This window comes from Rattus norvegicus, chromosome 8, assembly GCF_021556685.1.
Source record: "Rattus norvegicus strain SHRSP/BbbUtx chromosome 8, alternate assembly SHRSP_T2T, whole genome shotgun sequence".
In the NCBI taxonomy this organism is placed as follows: domain Eukaryota; kingdom Metazoa; phylum Chordata; class Mammalia; order Rodentia; family Muridae; genus Rattus; species Rattus norvegicus.
In genome coordinates this window covers 108,105,530-108,127,877 of record NC_141541.1, presented here as the reverse complement: position 1 = coordinate 108,127,877, position 22,348 = coordinate 108,105,530, and the positions used below count along the sequence as shown (strand labels likewise).

Sequence of the window (22,348 nt, the reverse complement as noted above, 5' to 3'; positions counted from 1 at the left end):
GTTCACTAAGTTAAACTCTGGTGCAATCACTAATTTGATCTTTCACGGGTTCCCATTCTGGAATGAGTAGGGGCGTGTGTGTGTGTGTGTGTGTGTGTGTGTGTGTGTGTGTGTGTGTGTGTCTGTGTCTGTGTCTGTGTCTGTGTCTGTGTCTGTGTCTGTGTCTGTGTCCTCAGGAAAAGTCTCTCATACAAGGGATTCCCCCTTAGTTTCTGGAGGGTTTTTACGGATTTCGTATTAATTTCCCTTTAGATGTTTGGCAGGAATTTCCAGTAAAAACAACCTGGCTCAGGCAGTTTACTACTTTTGAAAAATTTTAAATTTATATTCCAGAAGAGTTGTCCTACAAGCCACATTGTTTCACTGGGTAAGCAAGCCTGTGACCTTTTGTGATCAAAGTACTGACTCATGTTTATCAAAGTCCTGCGGTTTCAGTGCGTGGAGTCAAGCAAGCATGGCCATCCCACAGGTTCCCTTGATGTCAGGAGACACACGACTATATATTTGTCAGTTCCGGGCGTTGAGAATGATCTCCTTGCTTCATGTTAGGTCCGTCTGCTCTATTATCCTTATGAGAAGTTGGCTTTTGGCTTTGTTGATGATTTCCTGTTTCCTTGATTTCCGAGATTTATTCCTTTCTTCTTGTTTTCAACTCATTCTTCTCTCTCTTTTCTATGACCTTGAGACAGGACCTTAGACCGCTGATTTAGAACATTTGCCATTTGCATACGTTGAACCATCAAGCTGACTCTCAGTTCTGAGATCCCCAAATTTTAATGTTTTATCCAATTCAGGGTAGCTTAAATCTTCTCCTAAGAATCATTCCTTTTCTCCAGGGAATTTTTGGATGTTCAGGAATCTGTATTTTTGGAAAGTTTTCCTATTATCTTCCTGTTACTATGTTCTAGTTTGAGGCCCTAAGAACCCTCTGTGTAAATTCAGTGTATTTTTGACTTGTTGGACTCATTTTATAAGACTGGCTATCTTGGTCAATGTTAGAAAATCAGGTTGCAGGGGTTGGGGATTTAGCTCAGTGGTAGAGCGCTTGCCTGGGTTCGGTCCCCAGCTCCGAAAAAAAGACAAAAAAAAAAAATCAGGTTGCAGAGGCTCAACCTTCTGCTGTTACTGAGTGGGCAGCTCACGGGTATAGGGTAGTCACTGAGATCATAGCACTATTTAGCTCTTCTGTATTTTGCCGATTTTCTGTTCAATTGTTCTGTCAATTACTGAGAGACAGATGCTGAAAGTGGTACTTTGTGCATTTGTCTCCCCTGCCCCTGTTCCAGTGGGTTTTGTCTCACAGATTCTAATGCTTGGTTTGATGCGTAAATGTGTAGGACGGCGGCATCTTGGTGAGCTGAATCTTCAGTCATCATATAGTGCTCCATTGTCCCTCCTAAGTTTCTCACTTCTATTTTATTTGATATAAATATAGCTACTTCAGCTTTCTTATGGTTAATGTTGGCTGGTATATCTTGTCCCATACTTTTATTGTTGACTTCTTTGTAGCGTTGTGTTGGAAACGAGATTTACGCGGGTAGCACGTGTAAGTCTTGACTGGCAACTTTATCGGCTTGAGAGTGTGTGTCAGGGGGCTGGAGACGGGGCACAACTGTGTAGAACACTCGTTGGCCTTGGAGAGGACCTGGAGTCAGTTCCCAGCACCCACGAGAGTAACTCAATCACCTATAAAACTAGTTCCAGGAGATCCAGCACTCTCTTCTGGCCTCTGCAGGTACCTTCACACATGTGGCAGGCAAGCAGGCAGGCAGGCAGACCGGACGGACGGACGGACGGACGGACGGACGGACAGAGCCCAGGCTAGTAAGGAAACCTACCTCTGTACCTCTGGGGTATCTTTTCCCGAAGGAGGTCAGTTAAGGAAGCAGCCCGAGCCTGAATACGTGTGGTAGCATCCATTATGCTAGGAACCCAATGGAACAGCACACAGGAATCAGCGAGTGCAGGCTCATGTGTTTCCTGAGTACCATGATGTGACTGCTCTGCTCTGTCACGATGCCTTGCCAAGACAGACTAAACCCATGAACCAGAATATGTATTTCCTCTCCTAAGTGATCAGTTAGGTGTTTTATTACAGCCACAGAAGTCTGACTAATCAGTCATACCATCTGTGGCTCCTGACTCAGCCTCCCAATCTCTGAATTTTAATTGACGAATCCATTTATTTACATTTATTATGGTCGTAGATACTTTTAGGTTTTACATCTGTTAGATTTGTTTGCCGTGTGTGTGCGTGCGTGTGTGTGTGTGTGTGTGTGTGTGTGTGTGTGTGTGTGCGCATTCGCACATGTAGAAGTCAGAGGATAGCTTGCAGGACCCAATTCTCTCTTCATCATGTGAGTTTGGAGAATAAAATTTGTCGTCCAAATGACTTATTTTTGTTCTTCCCAGAATCTAGGGATATTAATTACTCTGAGATCACTGTTAAATCTGTTCTGAGATGGACATATTTTGAACCACTTGGGTCATTTGAATGGAAACCAAATTTGTGGCTACAAATTCTCAAAGAGACATTTTCATTCACTCCATCACATGCCGTGTGATGCTTCAGTCAACAATGGACTGTGCTCCCAAGTAGTATAATGGGGATGAAATTTTTCTAATTCCTGGATTTTTTATTGTTTCATATTGAGAGAAGAGTAATAAATCTACATAAGTATGTTAAAAAATAAAATACAGTAAAATGTCAAAACCAGAAATGCCCCTAGATGACCAACTCCATGTGTAGAGGTGTTCTTACAGGTATATTTATCCAAATACAGGAATATTTCTTTCACAAAACATCTAATTAAAAATTGTATTGGGGGCTGGAGTGGTGACTCAGTGCTTCAGAAACACTGGCTGTTCTTCCTGAAAACCTGGATTCATTTCCCAGCACCCATGTGGTAGCTTACAGCATCTGGAACTCCAGTTTCAAAGGATTCAGCATAATCTTCTGGCCTCTGTGGCCCCAGATACGCACATGGTAAAGAGACATTCAGGCAAAGCATCCATTTATATAACATAATAATAATAATAATGATAATGATGGTGATGACGACGACGACGATAATAATGGGTTTGGATAGCAAGACGGCTCACACATAAACTTGTCACCCTGTGATGTCACCCTGATTTCTGGAACTCACTTTCTGGAAAGAAATTGGCTCTACAACGTCATTCTCTGACCTCAACACATACACTGTAGAACATATGCTGACACAGGTATCATACACAAGCACACACACTTTAATAATAAAATTAACAATAAATTAAATAAAGACTGTATGAGCCAGGAAAAGGTTCTGGGAAGAAAACTCCCAGCATACTCAGGAAATAGCGATTGTGGCTCTAAGATGCAGGCTCTTAGACAATCCTTTTAAAGTGATGCCATTTTATACAGCTTGGTGTCCTTTGACTTCAGGGACCTGTGGTTAGGTGAAAGCAGGAAGTTGCAAGACTGAATACTCAGAAAACCACAGATCGCATTAATAAGACGAAGAAGGCTTGCTTTTCCCTAACTCTTTCGTGTTCTTAGAATTTGTAATAATGGCCAAATATTATATTTTAATGTGTTTCAAATTATTTTAGAAGTCATAATTACATCATTTCTCCCGTCCCTTCCCTTCCTCCAAACCCTCACATATACCCCTCCTTGTTCTCTTCCAAACTCATGGCCTCTTTTCTCATTAATTGTCATTACATACATACATGTATAACTACATGGTATACATATATGTGTATGTGCCTATGTATATGCATATGTGTATGGTGTATGTATAATTCCTGAATTGATGTATGTATAATAACCTGTCTGGTCTATATAATGTTACTTTTATGTGTGTGTTCAGGGCTGACAGTTTGGTATTGAATAACCAGTCGGTGTGCTCTTCCCTGGGGAAAGCTATTTCTCCTGCTCTCGGCATTCCTTGGTTGTCTATAGATCTTTATGTAAGATTGAAGCTTCCTGGACTTTCCCCGACAACACTTTTATGCCTATTGGTGTTGCCTCTGTTCAACCCATGTTTAGGCAGTCATGTTGGTAAGACTTTTGGGTGTAGTTTCTGACATTGCTAGGTGACATGATCTCACAGCAAACCCCCTCATACTCTAACTCTTACAATCCTTTCTGGCCCCTCTTCTGCAATATTCCATGAGCCTTGGTTGTGCCGATGTAGTCATCGGAACTGGGACCACCTCTTCATTTTGATTGGTTGCAGTTTTCTGTAATAGTCTCCTTCTGTTGCAAATGAAGATTTCTTTGATGAAGGGTGAGGACCACTTATCTGCAGGTTTAAAAACAAATATTTAGATTATAGTTAGGGATTATCCTGGTTAGTAGAGTGGTGGTTATAGGTTCTTCTTCAAGGTCAATGACTTTACTAGCCCTGAGTAGTTGGTTAGATTTCTAGTGCTAGGCATGGTTTCTCTCTTTGAGTAAGTCTAAAGTCCAATCACTGCACAACCGGCCACCTTTAAGGCATGCATGCCACTATACCACCCTTGGGTTATTGTGCCAGTTATATCATTGTTGTAGTTTACAGGCATCATAGCTGGGTGGGCCTGGTGATTACTTCTCTCCTTTGGAAGCCTGAATGGCTCCTTCTGGTACTAGGAAATCTAGTCCTAGGGGAGGGAACATTCAGATCAGTTCTACCTCAGGGACCTCTGGGTTTTGCACCTGAAGAACATTGTATCCTCATCAATACATAGTTTCCTTCCTCTGGGGAAGCAAATACTGATCTTAAAGAAAGAAAACAATATAAAAAAATAGAGTTTTTTTCTATTCCGTGTGTGCATTTGCATGGGTGTGTGTGTGTGTGTGTGTGTGTGTGTGTGTGTGTGTGTGTGTGTGTGTGCTTGAGACATTTCTAACTTTGTAACTTTCTTTGGAACTCATTATATAGACCAATCAGACTTGAACTCACAGAGATTCTCCTGCCTCTGTCTCCCAAGTACCAGGATTAAATGTGTGGGCTACCACATTCAGCTTTAAAAAAAAAAAACTCAGGAATGGACATTGTCTTCTTAAAATTGCTTTATAATACTAAATTATGTTAGTATCCTAAAATTTTACCTGGTCCTTCTTAGGATTTTTATATCTATATACGGAAAAATAAAAATTTAAAGTTAATGTTTGTAGTTCAAAATTATGAACTCATTTTTGTGGTATTTTTAATTTAAATTCTACTTGGAAAAAGAGATTGAAAAAAATTCTAAGTTTTTCCCTGTAGTACAAGATTTTGTTTTAACTTTTTATTGATTATTTGTGAATTTCACATCATGCACCCTAATCCCACTCATCTCCCTGTCCCTTCGTACGAGAAGGGAAAGGGTTTTCCTCTGCCTTTGTAACCTTGCCCCAAAAGAAAAAACACTCACTGTGAAAGTTGCAGTGTGTCCCACAGCACACCCTTTTGTCCACACTTCTTTACTTGCAAATGTGCATTGTAATGAGTCATTGGTCTGATTCTAGGACTCTGACCACTGTTACCCCAACGATACTGGATCCTCACGGGGATGCCTCTTGGCTATCCTGTTGTTGCCCAGTGTTGGAGATCCTGCAACTTTGGATCTATAGGACCAGACCCATCGTGCACTCCAGTAGTTCATAGATGGGATACATGTTGGCGTGGGCCATCTCAACGCCCTGGTTCTGGGCCTGTGTGGTAATTGAGCTGGTCAGCCTGCCAGCTCTCCTGCAATCACAGAATCAGGGTCAGCTAGCACTATCCCAGCTAGCTCACCTAGCAAGAGGCAGGATTAGCTCTCCCACTCTTATGTCTTCCGGGCCAGCTCATCTGCAACCCCTTCCACCAGGGTCAGCCCTACTGGGCTGCCCAGGTGAGATACAGGGCCCAATCTCCTGAATGTTACAGTCGGTGAGGGTCGAGGTCAGCTCTCCCACTCTCATGAACTTGAGCCACCTCTCCTGACTGCCATGGGTGGGAAGGGGAGAGATGAGAGACCTGCTGAGGAGGTGGGGGTGTTAAGAATTTTGAATGTAGGAACTGCCTAAATTTTGAAGATTCTATTCAAACCTAGATAATAAACAATTATCACTAGATATACGCTTGTAAATCTTGTGTGTATGTGTGTATACATAATAATGTGTGTAATATTTGTGTGTGTGTGTGTATGTGTGTATACATAATAACCTTAGCTTATTTTGGCAAATCTTTTTATTTTTCTTTAATTTATATTGTTTGTGTCCTTTCCATATATACTATATTTTCTTAGGCAAATTTTGGCAATTTATATTGTTCTGAAAAACTTTCAGAAATATCCCACAATATTTGTAGTTTTTAGGTGTGCGTATGTATGCATTTTAAGTGTATGGTCCCGTAGCTATTTCTGTAGACACGCGATCATGCAATCTAAACCCATGTGACACATGATGTTTCAATTTTCACTCCAAGACAACTGACAACCTTCCAGCCGGTGCACGGCTCAACCAGTCCCTGATGTACCATGAGGCTCTGGAATTTGTATCGCCACAGGTGCGTTTGAGGGACCCGGCTGTAGCTGTGAGTGGAAGACAAGCAAGCATCCAGCCAGTTGTCACATTTGATTCTCGTCCTTGGAGTAGATGATGAGCCTTCAATGCTTCCCTCCATGTCACCACTGACTCTGGAGAACCACCCATTGAGAAAAGAGCTGCTACCCCCTGCCACCACGACCCCAGGAAGACTGAGTTCTGATGGAAAGCAACCACCCTGTATTCAGGTTTCGGTGCAGTTCTCAAAGATGTCTATCATGGTTCTCTTCCTGAACGTTCTTCTACCTTCTACTAGAGACATCTAAAACACTCCTGGTTCTTAATTAAAGTCACGGAAAGCACAAACAAACAAACAAACAACAAAAAAGGCTGCCCAAGAGTTAAATGGACTCAGGGCCTCTCGCTGCTATGTCGGATACGGTTTGAGGGAATCGTTTTATTGCTATTTGAGCACTTACACCATAGTCCTGTGCCATCATTTTTAGACCAATTTCCAGTGTTCAAATGATTGTTTTGAGGATGTGAGTATTTCATTCTAATTAGCAAGGCTCCTACCAACTGACCCAGGTTTAAAATGTCCAGCCAGCCTGCCTGTCTTTTTGTCTGTGTGTATGAATTTATGATTTCAGCTTGAAGTACAATGAGTTTTCTTAGCTCAAACTTCCTCCAAACCACCACGTCCTGATCTATCTTAAGCTAAATCTATTTTTTTCTTGTATTCCACTGGGAAAAATCTACTGGTCGAGTCCTCCATGGCCAGTGATGATGACAGGTGGACTTTTAAAGCACACAACTGACTTTTCTATAAGTTTCTGTCCAGATTCCTTTAATGCCTCACAAGTTCTTCAGAGTTTGAAGTCTCTTCGTCATGCTCCACACCGGTTCCTAAATCTGTCACAGGCCTTTTTGTCTCCATTGGGTTTAGAATTTCCACACACCTTTAGAATTTTGGTAGAGAAGAGAGGTCACTCAGTTGATTTAGTTTACCAACTCCAGCTGGAAATTTGACATGAATGCATTTGAAGCAACTGAAAGGCTCCCAGAAGAAAATGCCTCATTAGGAGCAATTAGTTTGATGTATTCAAACCATTTCGGAAAGTGCTTAGCTCCTGGTCCTTTTGAATTTAGGACAGAGAATCTAATTGGCTCTCATCTGATCAAAGCAGTTAGACAATTTGTAGAAAAAAAGTATTACCAAATAAGTTTATATTTATCTTACTTTTGAAGCCTTTGAGAACATTCTAGAGGAAGTAGACCTGACTCAGGTATTCATTTTTATCACCTAAAACTTATACCAAATTTTTACTTTGTATCAAGGTTCACGTTGTCCTTGATTTTCACACCACAAAAGATTAAAGATAATACCACCAATTATAATATTTACAAAAAAGCCCTTCCTGAGAATGACCTGCCACCGGTATTGTGTTAGATAAAGACTGGGAAATGGCTTTGCTAATTTACACTCATTAACAGGAGAATGTGGGAGATTAAAGGTAGCAAGGGTGAATAGCCCCTCATTTTTTGTAGAACATGTACAACCTTTTATGCACCTACCAAGGCCATTATTATGTAGTAATAGGAACGGAGGTGTGCTGCCTACAGGATAAAGACACAGGGGCTATTTTCCCTCAAGAGAAATGCAGTGTTGTAGATTAAAGGTGGAAAGGCAGGCATCACTTAAAGCAGCTCACATCTCCAAAGGATATTTATTCACAAATTGATTAGAGTTGGAAATGAAAATGATTTAGTTGGTGGGAACATTACGGCAGCCCTTTAAAGTGTGGTGGAAAAGATGAAAAGAAGCCTCACTTACCCTTCCCTTAGCACGCAGGCAGAGATCAAAAAGACCAGCGTCCCACTGATAGGCCTAATGAGACTTGCTCTTCCATGGGCTTCCGTTATTTCCAGTACTTGGGAGGCATGTTCAGTCTGAAACCCCTGGCTACCACATTGCTTGAGGCAGCGCTCCATCTTATGAATCTTTTGGTGGGGGTGGGGGGGGGGTGCAGCGGGCAGGGGCATACTGAGTTGAGCTTTCCAAAAGTGTAATAGGAACTGGCCATACTTCCCCAGACAAAACCCCCCAACCTAAAGACTCGGTTGTCTTCACTGGTACACATCCTCACACCCTTAGTAGTATCTTCCACTTCTCGCTCTTTCTCTCTTCCCACAGACACTACCAGGAAAGCAGGCTGACTCTGTCATGAGTCTCACCCCCCCCCATCCCCCCTCCACTGCTGTCATTAAAGTTGCCATCTCTATCAGAAATGGAGGGCTCTGCACAATACATCCAAGTCAGGCCCACAAAACCATTTGTGGGCCAATGATTGATAGTCAATGAGACTATTGGTTTCTGTATATAACTCTGAAATGGTCAATCCTGGGGGCCGAGGGAAGGAAACATCTTTGAAGACTGAAAACACAACCATATAACATTGGCTTCCTTTTTAGAGCTCGTCCAATGACTCATTTCACCTCAGGTGCCAGCTCACAGTTCAATTACCATGTGACAAGAGCCCCATACACCAGGTGGTTCACTGGAACCCCTCTCTATTCATAAACTTACTCCATGGAAGGAATACAGCGTTAGTTGACTCACTTTTGTGAAATTCTCGAATCCGTGTGGTGCCCTCTGAGAGCTCCACAATTTCACACACACACACACACACACACACACACACACACACACACACACACACGAGAGAGAGAGAGAGCGCTCTTCATGACTTTAAGGTATATACCCTCTCCCTTTCTGACTCTTTTTAATCTACCTTTATGGAAGTGGTTGTTGTAATGGCTACTTAGGCAATTGCTTTTCCTTCTTCTCAGGGGGTAATCTAGCTACTTCTATGCAGAAGCTTTCTAGATAAATTTTGGCTGGGATCTTGTTGGCCTCCTATTGGATATTTATATTACATGAGGACAATTGAGGTTTCTGGATTCTTACTGCTTCATGCGCTGAGGTACAGAGAAGATCAGTCATAGCATCTCAGACTTGGAAGAGCTTCCAGTACACTTCCTCTTTTGGACAATAGCATTCTGCATCAGTGCTGTGTCCAAGACCAAGCCTGGTTACTATGTCATTTGTGAACAACTATAACCACACTTTATCTCTACCAATGCAGTGACAGACTATCTACTCTCTACACAGTGAGCTTCTGCATGGCGTAGATGATGGATACTGTGAGGTACAGACTTTTAAAACCAAATTGTTATGTAGTTGTCACAACACCAAGCTCTTTCACTCGTTTTGAGAAGTTGCTTTTTATATCGAATTCTGTACAGTTAAGGTCAACTTCTATATTTCCCTGTCTGTTGTCATTTGTCATTTGTCTGGCTGTTTTCATTATCAGTGTTTGGTCCTATGTTCTGAAGTCATTTCCCTTCCTGTTCAGAGGTTTTCTGCCATTTATATAACCATTACAGACAGTGTGGTAGGGTGGGTATTAGTGTCTAGGAGAGGTTCAAATATAAGACTCACTGTATGCTGCTGAAGATTGCTGAAGATTGACTGTTAGAAAGACCATAAACATAGACACACACACACACACACACACACACACACACACACACACACACCCTACCCAGACACCATTTACTGTAACTTTTGTGTACACGTGTTTAGGACTGACCACTCAGGACTGGATAACCTATCACAGAACTTGTCTGTGGAGAAAACTGATCCCCTCTCTCTCAGCAGCCATTCCTTAGCCGTAGCTCTTCATCTAGGGGAAGGTCTTGGGAAATTTGCCCCATCCAAACTGCCGTGCCAGCTGGTGATATCATCATGCAGTTCTGCTTAGGTAGCCTTACTGTTGAGATTTCCTGGGTATAGCTTCCCTGTCCCATCCAGAAAAGAGACACTACTAAGTAGACATTTTAGTCTTCTGGGCTCTGACATCTCATTTTAAAACTCACATGTTCTAATTAAACATGTAAAGCGCTGAGTCTCCATAAGACTTCCCAACATCCTTAGTTTTGGTTAGTCCTCCGTCTGCTTCTTCTTCCTCCCTATTCCTTTCCTCACCCATGTCCACTCAGAGCTTTTCATTCCCAAATATCCCTCCTTCTATCTCCTCTTCCTCACCCCTTTGCTTCTCTCCCACCGTATTGTTCACCAGCCTATTTGAACTAATAGTTTAAATTAAAGAAGTTTCCGAGTTTTAAAAACTCAATTGTCTATATGCATGTAATAAGTTGATCCAGTTACCTTTTATTGCTAAATGGTATTCTATGAATAAAATACAGTATATTGGGAGGCTATTTACAAATAAACATAACAGGTAAGAAAGTTCTATCATGGCTGAAGAGATGGCTCAGTGGCTAAGAGGATATAAGGGCCGGCAGAGGGCGCAAGTCCAGTTTCCCACGCTCACATCTAGTAGCTCACAACTCCAGCTTTAGGAGAACCAGAGCCTCCACGGATACCTGTATATTTGTGCACATTTGTACATATAGACACACACATACACTCACACGCAAAATTAAGAATAAAAATAAAAACAAAAGAGGACCAACATGAGAGGCTATGACTACTGCGAGTGTAGGGGTCCGGGGATGTTCATCTCCTCCTACACAGAACACTGACATCCTGAATCTGCCTCCAGCTGCAAATGCCATCAAGCGAAGTAAGTGTCCATGAAATTTCTGTGCTTTCATCAAATGGTCCAGAAAACATCCTCATGCCGCTCGAGCTTTCCCAATATTTAGTCAAATCTTCAGCCATGTTTCTGTGTCTGCGTAAAGTTGACAAAGGGGAGGGAAAAGCATCAATCAGTCACTGCGTGTGATTGCTACCGCAGAGTTCGGTTTCACCACAGCAAGGACCCTGCCTTCCCAATCCCCTTCTTCTCTCCGTACCACTCCCAAATAAGGAGTTCACAGAGATTTCTCTGTTATTTCTATTACTAAGTTTAATTTGAAATTTCTAAGCAGTGTACCAAATATCACAAACTCTGAGTGCTTCTGAAATATCACTTTGAACATTTTTTGGAAAAAGTCATAAAGATGCTATCTCTCACTCGTCAATTGTCTGCGTTTTATGAGTCACTAGCTTTTTAAAATTCTGGTTAACATCTCAAGGTCAATGTACAACACGGGTAAAGGGCTTTTCTTTAAGGGCAGCGGGTATGATTCATATCTCTAATAGTCTATAATTTGGAACTTGTGTTTGCTCCTCTTCCCTTCATACTTGATTAGATCTTCATTCTTTTTGCCTCACATGATGACTGATGAAGCACTCATCCAAGAGCGATGGAGAAGGGTGGGCTTGGTGAACTCCACGTTCACTTACACTGCTATTGTTAGCCGCATCTCCAACCATCATTTCCCACTTAATTAAAGTCACGTAACATTTCCTTTACATTTACTTAACTGGGCGCTCATACAATGCAGTGCTCTGTAATGAGTGACAATCCGACATCTCACTTGCTTCCTTCGGGTCAGCTTCCAAATGACACGTGGCAAAAGGCAGATCAAGGAAGGTACCCAGGCCAATAATCGCCCCTTCTGTCGTGCCCACGTCACTACTGGACACAAGTTTAGAGAAGAAGATGGAGCTCGAAGGTAGGAAGAGCTGGCGTGACTCTACCAGAGACACTGGTGTGTGTGTGTAGAGCAGAAGAATAGCACTTGCCTAGCATTCTAAAGGTCTGGTCTCCAACACTGCCACAATCACATAAACGAATGAGCAAAACCACAAAACACAAGACAGCAGTGACTTGAGACTATTAGTGGTTTTGTGGTGGTTAGTTTAAACTGTCCACTTAACTCGGTTGGACTCACCTAGGAAGGGGGTCTCAGAGAGGAACTGTCTAGAATAGCCTGTGGGCACGTTTATAGGGCGTTACCTTGATTGCTTTGGTTGACAAAGGAAGACCTATGCCTAGAGCATGCCCTAGGAAGGAGCTCTAAGCTGCATCAGAGTGGAGAGAGCAAACTGAGCACACGTTGTTATTGGCCCCTTTTCTCTGACTGCAGACCAAGTGCCTCCATTTCCTGCCTAAAGAGCTTAACCTGCAGCAATGAGCCAAACAAACTCTTTCTCCCATAAGTTTCTCGGTCGGGGAATTCTACCAAAGCCACAGGAACGGGACTAAGATATACACACACACACACACACACACACACACACACACACACACACACATACACACACACACACACACACACATACACACACACACACACACACACACACACATTTTGTGTGTATATAGAAGGGAGTGAGAGAATTACTCAGTCTTATAAAGAAATGGAATACATGGAATACATGCTACCACATGAATAAAATGTTAGGATGTTGTGATAAGTGAAATGAACCAGTCACAAAAGAACCAATAGCATTCAGTCCCACTTACACAGGCACCAACCAGAGTCCACACTGAAAGAAAAACAGAAAGTATAATGGTGAAGGGGGTGTGGGCTTCAGTTAGAGAAATTGTAAACATTCTGAGGATGGACAGTTTTGATTACACAAAAGTATATGTACTTAACGCCACTCACTAAAGTGTGTGCTTCTTAAAAGGTGAGTCTTATGCTATGTACAGCGTGTAATAAAAAGCTACTTTACTATTTTAATTACATTTAGTGTGGTGTGTATGTGTGTGTGTGTGTGTGTGTGTGTGTGTGTGTGTGTATGAGAGCCTGTGTTTCTGTGTGTATACACACAAACCATGGTACAACTTTGAAGATCAAAGGACAACTTGTGGCAGCCAGTTCTCTTCTATCTGGGTCAGAAGATGAACTCCAGTCCGCAGGTTGGCTGCAGGAATCTTTACCCGCCGAGCCATCTTGCCCATTCTAAAAGGTTCTTTTAAGAGAAGCGTGGGAATCCTTGAAAGAGCAGCAAATTAGGGTCACCAAAAAGCTCGAAACACTGACAAGGCTTAATTGCCAGATGTTTAAAGCTACGACATTCTCTCAGAGTTGATGGGCTAAAAGCTGCCTCCGTTTCACCTGGAGGTGACAAAATAAGAAAGAAAGAAGGAGAAACTGGCTATGCTTCAAAGAGAGAAAGGAAGGAAGAGCTTTAGGATTTCAAGAAAGAAGTAAAAATGAGCCTGGAAATGTGGAGAAAAAGCCAAGTGGCACAGCAGAAAACAAGAACAAGCCAGGCTGAGCACAGCTTCCGCTGTGTCTCTCTGACGCAGGGAGGGAGAGCGGAAGCTGCCCTCCAAAAGGAAGCCAAGTGGAGGCTGGCAGTCCTTCCACCAGGACCAGCCCATAGCTGTCCCAGGCTTCAAATCCAGTTGTAGGTTTTGGTTAGGGAGCGATTCCATGAGCAGACAGATTCTGTCCTGTTACTGTGATACTTCTTACGGGTTGCCAACTTGACAATCCCCAGAATCCTCCGGTAAAGTCCTCTAAGCCCTCTGAGGGATCTCCTTCATCAGGTTAATCGGGATAGGACCACTCAATAAACCAAAATATTAGGATATGCTTAGAAACTTTTTCAAAACCTGAAAAATCTAGAAGGAAATGGATACTATATTAGCTACTTAATTAAATCAAGAGGGCATAGTCTGCCTGCTATAAATAGACAGATGGACAGATGAAATTCCAAGAAAGGTCATGCATATGAAATCCCATAATAAAACCCATTCCTTTTTATCTCACCTTTAAAAATTAATAACAATTGGTATCTGCAAAATGTTTCTTCTGAGAGGAAAATCAACTATGGCTTTCGGGTGTCAAGTCCCACAGAGCACAGCATGCATTTGAGGTCAACCTCAGTCAAGCCGAGGCTCTGGATGGGTGAGCTAGACTGACAGAGGGGAGAATTAAGGGTGGGAGAGAGATTCTAGGCCATGGCTTTTGGGAATGGTGCCAGCTAGTGCATCTTGCTGCAGTCATTCTACAGCAGGGAGTGTCTCTGCCATCCTCTGACTCCGATGCTTCTCCTGTGATGGTTACGGGAAGGAGCCCAACATTTGTTCCTGTGGCACCCCCTTTTCTCCATCTTGGTAGCTTAACGCCTGATACATTTTTTTCATCATCCATTTAGTGGAGACAGGAAGTCCAGTCACAGCTAACTCCACTCCTCTCCAGGCTGTCATGTGTTAGACTCTGGGCTGAACTCCCCATGGCTAGTATTATTTCCCTTGCTTAGGAAGGCTTTGTGGGGTTTTGTTTGTTTTGCTTGACTTTTTTTTTCTTTGTTTTTGAGGGAGAAACCAACCTCAAACCCCAAGCCCACATTCACTTGTTCAAGAAAGTGTCACCAAAGCATGAGTAACCGGAAAAATATCCTCAGAAAAAAGCAGTAGATACGTGATTCATGTTGTCTCCTGAAGACAAAACAGATGAGCAGAAGGAGAAGAAGACAGACGACTCAACCGAGTAACTGATAACCCAAATGGTTGCTAGGATCCTCACTTGCGAGAAATGATCGACAGAGACAGAAACGGGGTCCACGCTCAAATCAGAGGCAGAGATGAAGATGGGCATCGAGAAGTAGAGGTCAGAGAGAGTAGGCACTGCTGTGTTTGGTTTCTTCACGGTACCTGGACCACCACAGCTAGACCCCATAACGGAGGTACTCGCCAATCTAGATCTAAGTTAAAAAGCCACCGAAACCCTACCCTGCCCTGGTTTTCCACATTGTATCAGAACCAACAGACCTGTAACTTTTTTGTTCAAGTGAAAGAAGGAAGGTATTTTTGCCTCCTTGTCAGAGAATTAAACTGTAGCTAAAAGTATTTAATGCTGCTGCAGCCTAAAATGGGGAGAAAAAGAAAAACTACTTTGTCTATATACAAATAGGCAAGACAGAGAGAGACTTCAAGATTTCAGGGCATTAAAAGTGATGCAAAGCCCATTTAATGGACACCACCAGAGCTTTTTTTCCCCCCCAAGCACCGCAATTGATTGCCATGAGATTATGATGCCATTAAAATTCACTCTGCCCATAAACTAATGCTGCGGAAAATGCTGACGTTTATAGCGGCTCCTACAAGGGACATATTTCAGTGTGAAAGTAAGTCCTAATGTGAGAACTTTATCTCAGTAAAGCAACATCTAAGATGGGGGAAAGAGGAGGAGGAAGAGAGGCCGTGCAGGAGTGCTGTGAGGTTTATTTCTCTCAATAATGGGTGTATGGATGCTAAATTCCAAAGACTTTTTAAAATAAATCTATTGGCCTTTGACAAAATCAATCCAAACCCCATAAACCAAGAAGTCATCCACTTGATATTAATGAGCCCACATTTGCATTTATTTGTCTCTTACACTAGACAAACCATTAATTTCATGTTTATGCTTCCTTTGAAGTCTGAATGCTCATAGATAGATGGCCTCATCGAATCTCCTGCTGCTACATTAATATTTCGCTATAAATGATAAATTTTATCATTTTCCACAACACCCCTTTTTACTTTAAGAAAGCTGTGAAAATACAAGCAATAAGTCTTAAGGTCTGAAAGCACAGCACTCCTTTTTTTTTTTAAATGCTCTTCAGCTGAGATCATTAAAATGGTGATATCTTTAGCATCAAGGATACCCTTGATGGCCTCTGGGCTTGAAATCAACATGATGCATAATCAACCTCTCAAGTAAAAAAAAATGGTTCATGTGGCTGAAGCTGACAGTCAAGCACATTCTTGACCAGCACTCGGTGCCTACATTTATCTGATAATGTTTTAATTTCAAACACGAGCCTAGTCCATTGACTCTAAAGGGGAAATCTTTGAAGTAGAAGTGTTTAGCTCCAGTAAGGTGTTGTCCCTGGATCGTTTGGTAGGGTATTAGAAATGGCAAACTACCAAGCAGGAGGTCCATGAGTTCTAGATGGAATGGGCCACCATTAATCAGTCCACAAGAATATACCAAAGGTGGTCCCCGATGGTACTGCTTCTCTGTTTGATGGTGGTGCTGATGACAGTGATGGTGGTGATTGGTGAGTCCTGCTTGAACCTTTCTACATGTCCAACACTGAGCTTGCCATCCTTCCAACTATCCAGGAGGCAACTGCTGCTATCGTTCTCAGATTACAGATAATGGAACTGAAACCCAAAAGCATAAATCATTTGTCAACTAAGCAACTGATACAGAACGTGAGAGGTCCGTTTGCCTCTTTACATAAATATTGCATGTAGCGCCCCCCAGGAACTCCTAGTGATGCTTTGACCTCCAATTGTGACCCATGCCAACACTTAATTCCATTTCCACAGTAAATGTAAGGAAGAGAACCAAGCTAGGAGTTTCCATGTAATCAACTTTGATGACAGTTACTCCAATTCACCCTGAGTCAGGCACACACAAGTAGGATGTTTTTAATCTAGAACATTCTAGTAACACATTCTTTGCCTTCTCTTATCCTTCAAGTACTCTTGCTTCTGTTACTGACAAATCCATCAATCCAGTCTCCTCCAGAGATGTGCACACAGCTCTCCAGGACCATAGCTATTGCCCTGTCTCAATCCCACCAGCTAAAAGAACTTCATTTTGCTTACCCAAATACAACACTTCAGCCACAATTCATGTTTTATGTTCATGTGTCATTAAAATTAATGTGTAGCTTCTTTATGCTTATAAATATACATCCATATCTAGTAATTTTTTTAGATTACATTCCTTTTGGAGGATGAGCAGAAAGTCTCTCCTACTGGAGTTCCACATTCAAATTTGATTCTGTCAAAAATACTATTCACATGAAGTAAAAAGAAGCACTACAAGTAAAAAAAATCATTTATAAATTGTTAAAATATCAGATGTTTGACTGTTTGGCTTAGTTTTGCTCTACTTCTAAGACAAAATTGTGATTTAAGACTGAAGGGAAATGTTTTAAATGAAAACAAAAATAAAAATATTTCACTGGCAAGAAATGAGAAAGACAGCTTGGTAGAAAACATCCGAGAGGCCCTCCATTTGGTCAAAAGCATTAATGTCTCAGGTATCTAGACCAGACCTGTCCCGCTTACTTTATCAAAGGGATAGAGAGTGTGAATGAAACAGTAGAGATCGACTTCCTGACCACAGGGCAGGCTACAGACAGAGGCTAGGCCTCCTTTAGTTCAGCTAGCAGTTTGGGTGGAGGAAAATCGGCAGCAGCTCTAGTCTAGAAGAACAAAGCAGCCCTTCATGGGTTTGTTTGGTGGCTGGTTTTTCGCATGTCTGGGTGTTTTGCCTTCAGGTAAGAATGTGCACCATGTATGTGCCTGGTGCACATGGAGGTAAAAGAGAGAGTTGATTGGACCTGGAGTTACAGCTGCCTGTGAGTTATTGCATGTGTGCTGAAAACCAAACATGAGTCCACTGCAAGAGAAGCCAGGTCTCTTAACCAACATCCATATCTCCAGCCCTTCTTTCATGGACTTTGGATGTTTCCCATTTAATTACGCAACTGCCCTTAAATAAACACTACTATTACCCCTATTTTACACTTGGGAAAAACAAGACCTTGGATGGACACCTAAGTTACATAGAGATAGTCTCACAGGTACTAAGTGATAAAGCTGGAATTAAGATCCAGAATACTCTGCTCCAGACCAAGGCTGTCTGGCTTCTTTAGTTAACCACATGTGAAGCCTGCTTCAGTCCACCCCACACAGTAGCTGTGGTCATCTGCTTCAGTCAATGATCCCCTCTTTAAAATGGAGTGGGCAGTAATTGAAAAGAAAATCATTATAACCTCCCAAGTGATCATGACTATGGACAGAGCCAATCTTTCTAGACTTGGAGTTAGAATAAAGGACCTATCACCCAATGTCCCTGTTTCACAGAAAATGAGAGGCTCTTGAGTGCAAGCATGTTGTCTTAAAAGCGAGCTGTGCCCACAGTGACCAGACACCTTGAAAGGAATTTAACCAACTCAGTCATTGAAAACCTCACCTACATCCCCCTAGGTCACTAGCAGTGGGATCCAGGGATCCAGGACATCTTTCATTTTCCCCCTCTATCTCTCTCTTATTTTTCATTTTAAGTTTTCTACGGGGTTTCCTGGATCTGAATCCAAAGCTGAAATTTCCTTTAGTCTGTTCACTTCAGAGAGAGAAAGAGGAATAGAATGAGGAAAACAAAATTCTATTTTTTCTGAACCAGTAATGTTTACACACAAGGCTCAGCGGAGACACAGGAGAAAAAGTTCTTTTTGTCTGTATAACAATAACCCCCGAGGATCTGGTGCCATCCTGCTGGGCAAGGTTGCAGCGCTGGCCCCATTGTGTAAGACGTGAGTGAGTGTGTCTATGCTTCTGTCGCCAGAGACTGTTGTGTGCTCAGAACAGCGCCCGTTGTGCCCACGTTGTTAGAAGGACTCGGGCTCACTGAAGGAAAACACTCACTGTCACTGTCCCCTAACCTTCGCTTTGCCATCCAAATCTCACGTTATGGATATAATCCAGACCTCTGTCATTTGAGGTCCTCTTGCCCTGTACTTCTGAAACAAAAGCTATTATACTGCACCATGAAAACATGGACGTAGAGACATAAAGGGGCCTGGAACACCAGCCTCCAAGGGGAAGTGTGAGCTCCATTTAAAGTTTAAAAATCAAGGGAAACAAAACACTTGCGATTAAAAACAAGCTTTCATGCCTTTGTGCACACACACACACACACACACACAGGTATATTCATGAGAACATTTCATCAAAATGCTCAGGACAGGAGCGAATGACCTGTCCTTGCTTTCAGAAGCCGAGAGGTGTAGCTGGAGAAGAGGGCCAGACAAGAAGGAAGCCTGAGCTTGCTGAACAAAACTCGTTCCAATTAATGAGTTCCGACATCCAACACAGGCGGAAAGGGCAGAATTTAACTAAGACACGCGGCGGACGGAGAATATAGCCTCTGAACAAATGAAGGAAGCAATCACACTTTTTTAAAAAACAGCTTCTCACACTTTTAAGACAAATGCATCCAAAAGCAGGCTGTGTTTTCTTCCCATTAAGGGAGTCTCAGTGCTCTCCACAAACACCCAGGACACCACCCCTGACCAAGTGCTAGATATACTGGGTTTGTCATTTAGCTCTCTAAGAAGCTCAAGGTATTTTGAAAAGTTAAGGTGTGGGAACTAGGTGCAAGAAGTAATCAGCATGTTCCTCAAGTCCAAAATGACTTTGAGAAGTCATCTGAGGCTCACCCCAGGTTCTAGCACCACATTCTCTGCCTGCAGGATCCAGGTAGAAAAGATGCAGCATTTTCTTAGAGCCACCCAGTGCCAAGCATCACATGTCTTCCCAGCCACCCATTCTTAGACCAAAATATATTTCTGTTGCTTTTCTCTTGCCATCCTACCTAGCTAACCTTCTTGCTTGCATCTTGCTTGCTGCCTTCTTCTCTTGGCCTATCCAGTTTCTATTCCACAGTTGATCTTTAACACACACCCTTCCTTCAAACTCCAACAGTGCATGAGTGAGGAAAGCCCTTTCCTACAGGCATCTGCCTCGGTCTTATTGCACATATTATCAGATGGTATTGAAACCTTTCTCTGTGGCATTGGGAGTTGCCAACAGTATGCCCTTTGGTTAATGAGAGTTCATGCTAATTCTGTGACCTACAACAGGCACAGAAGGGTGGCTCTGCATCTTGGAAATGAAAAACTGGTTTGTGCCGTTCAGTATTGGAATGAGGCTGTTGGGGGTGTTGGTGGTAGTGGTGGTTGTGTGTATGGGGTGTGTGTGTGTGTGTGTGTGTGTGTTCCTGAGGATGAAGTCCAGAGCCTTGCACATTCTGGGCCATATCGCCAAGCCAGCAGTGCCTCGTGAATACTATTCTTATCACAACAATTTCCTAAATAAGAATTTGTCATTCTCTCTGCTGTCTTTGGGGACAAACTATCTCATTCTCCCTTCAGTCTGCCTCCTGCTAGACCAGATGTTGTCCTGGCCTCTGATGGCAGAAAGCCATCTCCGTGTGCCATTGTCAAACCGAATCCTCACTTCAACTTTTTGAATCAGTCAAGCCTGTTGCATAAACAACTTCTCACCCGAGTCTCCTTATTTCTTTTGCTTGGATTGAACCCACAGCTTTTACAAGAAAATGGGGAAATAGTAGGAGAGGCAAGGAAGGAGAGGAAAAAGGGATGGAGAAAGAAGATAGAGCTGCAACGGGGAAAAAAATAGAAATGTGGAAGAGAGAGAATGGGTTGTACCAAGCCACCTAGTCACCTGACTTCCCAGCATGCATTGTGGTCTGGTAAGTTCTGCTTTGGAATTTCTTTGTTTTTTTTCAAGATGTATTTATTTATTATATATAAGTACACGGTAGCCGTCCTCAGACACACCAGAAGAGGGCATCAGATCTCATTACAGATGGTTGTGAGCCACCATGTGGTTGTTGGGAATTGAACTCAGGACCTCTGGAAGGACAGTCAGAGCTCTTTACCACTGAGCCATCTCTCCAGCCCCCTGCCTTGGAATTTCTAACATCAGCTGTCCCTTGCTGACAATGGTACTGAGCGAAGACAGAGCCATTTGCAGACACAGACTGCACTGTGCACTGGTGTTTCATTGTTCATCCTTAGTCCTCATGATGATGTCATTTATACACAGAGAGACAGAGACAAGAGACAAACAGAGATGCAGAGGGCTGTGTGTGTGTGTGTGTGTGTGTGTGTGTGTGCGCGCGCGCGCACACGCGCGTAGAAGAGAAAGAGAAGCGAGGAGCATAGTATTGGTGTGATAGAAGCCAGTTCATTCATTTCTTTATCCCTATGCATCTATGTATCCCAAGCTGGCTTTGAACTTACAATCCTCCAAGCTCTGCCCTCAAGGGCTGGGATTACAAATGCAAATTGCCACATGTATTTAAGATGTCTAATAATAAGTCCTATAACCTGAAACAGAAAGGCAATGTGTTGAATTTCAGCAGAGTTATTTTCAAGGCAATTATTTTTAAGGGAACTCACCCTGTATTTATAACATTTTCTTTCCCTTCTTAGATTTGGCATCCAGACCAAAATCCTGCCCCTAAGGCTCCTCTCATGTGTATACAACATGGCAATGTACCAGATGAAACCACAAGTAATTCAACTTAAGGCCAAAGCCAATTCCAAATCATTTGTCTCAACAGAATTACCTGAATTTGCCAAGCACTCTGATGCTCTACAACCATAATTATGATCATAATTTGTTGCTCTGTAGATGCTTCTGTAGAGACAGAAGTGCTGAATTAATTGTAGCATATTTGTGACCTCTAGACTTTCTCCATTAAGACCAAGTTAATTTTCAACATGAGAAGACTCATTTTTTTGAACAGAATAATATCGGTAGTACACACAGCATAAAGTGAGTGGTGTGCACACATGGCCGCTATCCGACAGCTCTGCGATCACAGCCCAGCTCCGCTGAAAAGCCCTTCACGTCAAATGCATTAACAGAGGATGTGATGAGCATTCGATTGCTTTGGGCTTTGTGGACAAGCAGCAGCATCTCCCAAGGATTTGGATATAGGCTTGTGACAAGTTAAAAAAAAAAAAAAGTAGGCATGCTCACCTCCAGGTTCATTTACAGGGTCTGGGGTGGTTTTGAAAAGGAGGAAGACTTCATGGAGACACCTGGAGGAACACTTGTTGGAAGCACTTTCAGATCATCAGAGGTCACGGGCGTGTGCTGTTTTGACTTCTCCCTATCCTTCAGGCTAACTATGTAGATGCCAGTTGAGCAGTTCTTGACATAATCTGAGCCACACGCAGAGGCGTTGCTTTAACTCCGGTGTATGTGTGAAGCAGGCAGGACTGCAGTTTCGCCGTAGCTGACCGAGAAGGGCTTTTCATAGCAGCGTTCTGGTTGGTTAATAAGCTGTCCAGGTTCTGACCAAGCTTCATCCCCTTCTCGGTGAGGACTCTGGGCAGCAGACTCCTGGGCAACATCAATAAGAAGGGGAAATGGACTTAGAACTAACCAAGTGTCCCAT

At 42.6% G+C, this 22,348-nt stretch overlaps 1 long non-coding RNA gene across 9 annotated transcripts in view; it reads right to left on the bottom strand.

Annotated features, from left to right (window-relative positions):
* Nucleotides 1-308: 308 nt before the first annotated feature.
* LOC134480090 (uncharacterized) overlaps nt 309-22,348 on the bottom strand; it is a 67,278-nt gene continuing 45,238 nt past the window's right edge. For 3 of the 9 annotated variants that reach the window (XR_015627980.1, XR_015627981.1, XR_015627982.1), the window contains 2 exons: nt 21,928-22,293; nt 8,190-11,235 (listed from right to left, as the gene is read on the bottom strand). This is a non-coding gene — a long non-coding RNA (uncharacterized LOC134480090). Of the gene's footprint in view, nt 4,287-8,189; nt 11,236-21,927; nt 22,294-22,348 lie in introns of those variants that run through there. The other 6 variants (XR_015627987.1, XR_015627985.1, XR_015627986.1 and 3 more) reach the window with 5 other exon arrangements.